The sequence below is a fragment of the Mus caroli genome, unplaced genomic scaffold, assembly GCF_978045245.1.
Source record: "Mus caroli unplaced genomic scaffold, Mus_caroli_1 scaffold_18, whole genome shotgun sequence".
In the NCBI taxonomy this organism is placed as follows: Eukaryota; Metazoa; Chordata; class Mammalia; order Rodentia; family Muridae; genus Mus; species Mus caroli.
In genome coordinates this window covers 44498159-44501313 of record NW_028227273.1, presented here as the reverse complement: position 1 = coordinate 44501313, position 3155 = coordinate 44498159, and the positions used below count along the sequence as shown (strand labels likewise).

The 3155-nt window shown below is 44.6% G+C and overlaps 1 pseudogene; it reads left to right on the top strand.

The window, feature by feature from the left end:
* The first annotated feature begins 1863 nt into the window (after positions 1–1863).
* On the top strand, positions 1864–2154 carry LOC147000395 (non-histone chromosomal protein HMG-14 pseudogene; annotated as a pseudogene).
* Positions 2155–3155: the final 1001 nt, after the last annotated feature.

Here is a 3155-nt window from a genome sequence, read left to right as displayed (position 1 = left end):
GCCAAGTTCAGCCTCCATCACTGTCCGTTGAGTCCTTTTTATAACTTCGCCAAATGTGTTCTCTATGGGTCTTGCCTAAGCATGTGTCTTGCCTCAGCACGTGTGTCTGTCTCAGCTGACATCACTCTGCCAATCAGCCCAAGAAAGCAGCCAGAAACTGCAGCATACTGTTGTGTCCGGCCAGCAGATCACAGCCTGGGTTCTAGCCTGGAAAGGCATTTTGGAAACCTGGAAGAGAAGAGGGGCTAGGCGGCAAGAGAAGGGAATGAAGCTAAGACAAGATTCTGATCAAAGCTCAATTTTACTATTTCCAGACACTCAGTTATAAAGGAAGGGGGAGGGAACCCGATTTCCCGCCAAACAATCTCGGGGTCCAGTAGCAGGACGAACACGTGTGTGCCTCCATGCAACAAAGCGGCAGGGTTCAGCAGTAGGCATGGCAGGACGAATGAGCAGGAAGCTCCACCCTTGAGCAAGCAGGTTCAAGCAGGTGGGGGAGACCACAGCATACCACTTGTTGGTGCATTTCTCTCTGTGGCATCCCAACAAATGGAGCTCAACAATGCATGAAAGGCAGACCAAATACATGTATGTTGTTAATGAAGAATCCTTCATCACATGTCCTTTCTCACGCTTGCTCTAGCAAAACATCCTTTCTCCTGTGTCTGCCTCAGTGAAATGTTCCTTCACAAGTCTGCCTTAGTCTTTCACTGTGTCCAATTTCAATGAAATGTTCCTTCCTGTGTCTGCCCCAGCAAAGCACCATCCAACACAACTGACTTTCCTGAGAACACTTACGTTTCCGTTTCAGCTCATCATCAATATCACCCAGTCATAAACCCTGGACCTACACAGTGATCTGACTGCAAGACATACTGGTGCAATCACGGTACAAATGCTACGGGAGCAACCAACCACTTTTAAAACTGAATTTACCACTCCATGAAATGGAACTTGTATCTATACTGCTCTAGTGGCTAAGAGCCTAAGACTAGATCAGTTAGCAGTAATGATATATTATTATATTCTGCTAAGAGAATAGCAATAAAATGAGTCCTCTTGACATACTGACATCCATAGATCAGGGCCCTACTCAACCCTCAGTAGAGAAGCATCTTTGTGCTGTAGATGGAATTAACATAGAGACTCACAACTAGACAATGTGCAGAAGGTGAGAGACTTTGGAGCACTCAGTCCTAAATGGGATATCTTTATAAAACATCTCCACTCAAGGCTCAGGGATCTATGAGGAAGAGGAGGTAGAAAGACTGTACAAGCCAGAGGTGGAATATGACTCCAAGAAAACAGCATCTTCCAGACACAACAGGACTGATACACATATGAACTCACAGAGACTGTAACAGCACACTCAAGAACTGCAGAGACTCAAATCAGACAACATCCCAGCATTGAGAAAGGGCTGTGCACACAAAGCCCTGCCTCTAACCGAGATACTAACAATTGATACCTGGAGCAAAGGAAAGATCAGTTTTCTCTAATAGAGTGTCTCTGGATACATACCACACTCTAGGACAGGCCGGTGCCCAGGAGTGGTTGGCCACATAGGTTTATTTTGTGGGCTGTTTGTTATGTTTTGGCATTTTATGTCTTTTGGGGGTTTTGTTTGTTTTGATTGTTTTTTCCATTTGGAAAAAGAATATAAAGTTGGATGTATAGGGAGGTGGGGAGGATCTGGGGGGATTTGGGGTGGGGAAACATGAACAAAATTTATTATATGAAAAAAATTAATAAAAATTATTTAACATAAATAGAAGAAGTTAATTTTAAAAATACAAAATCGGAGCAGTTCGTGTGGTGGCGGCTAGGCAGTGCAGACACATGCATCTCCCACCCCACGCCACCATGAAGCCCAAGAATAAGGTTAGCACACTGCAGCGAAGGCAGAGCCCAAGCGCTGCTCTGCGAGGCTGTCCGCCAAGCCTGCCCCTGCCCAGGTGGATGAGAAGCCAAAAAAAGGCTGCAGGAAAGGGTAAAACATCAGCCAAAGAAGTGCAGATAAAAGGGAAGAGGGGAGCGAAGGGCAAACAGGCGGAAGTGGCTGACCAGTAAACCACAGAGCTGCCTGCAGAAAGTGGAGAGACGGAAAACCAGAGTCCAGCCTCTGACGAAGAGAAAGAAGCCAAGTCCAACTAAGCATCCATCACGCCTGTCAGTGGTCCTGCCTCCCTTCTTGTACAGTCCAGAGGAATATTTTTTTTGTTGTTTTGTTTTGTTTTGTTTTGTTTTTTTTCGAGACAAGGTTTCTCTGTATAGCCTTGGCTGTCCTACAGGACAGCCAGGAACTCAGAAATCCGCCTGCCTCTGCCTCCCGAGTACTGGGATTAAAGGCGTGCGCCACCGCGCCCGGCCAGAGGAATATTTTTATCAACTATTTTGCAAATGCGAGGTTTTTTTTTAGTAGCTCTAGAAACATTTTTAAAAGGTGAGGGAATCTCACCTCATCCCATTTTTTTAAAAGTGTAAACGGTTTTTTAAAAAGAGGTGAAATCATTTACTGGAGAAAGAGGAACACTCCTCCATTGTTGGTGGGATTGCAAGCTTGTACAACCACTCTGGAAATCAGTCTGGCGGTTCCTCAGAAAATTGGACATAGTACTACCGGAGGATCCAGCAATACCTCTCCTGGGCATATATCCAGAAGATGTCCCAACCGGTAAAAAGGACACATGCTCCACTATGTTCATAGCAGCACTATTTATAATAGCCAGAAGCTGGAAAGAACCCAGATGTCCCTCAACAGAGGAATGGATACAGAAATTATGGTACATTTACACAATGGAGTACTACTCAGCTATTAAAAAGAATGAATTTATGAAATTCCTAGCCAAATGGATGGACCTGGAGGGCATCATCTTGAGTGAAGTAACACAATCACAAAAGAACTCACACAATATGTATTCACTGATAAGTGGATATTAGCCCAAAACTCAGGATACCCAAGATATAAGATACAATTTGCTAAACGCATGAAACTCAAGAAGAATGAAGACCAAAGTGTGGACACTGTGCCCCTTCTTAGAATTGGGAACAAAACACCCAGGGAAGGAGTTACAGAGACAAAGTTCGTAGCTGTGATGAAAGGATGGACCATTTAGAGACTGCTGTATCCAGGGATCCATCCCATAATCAGCTTC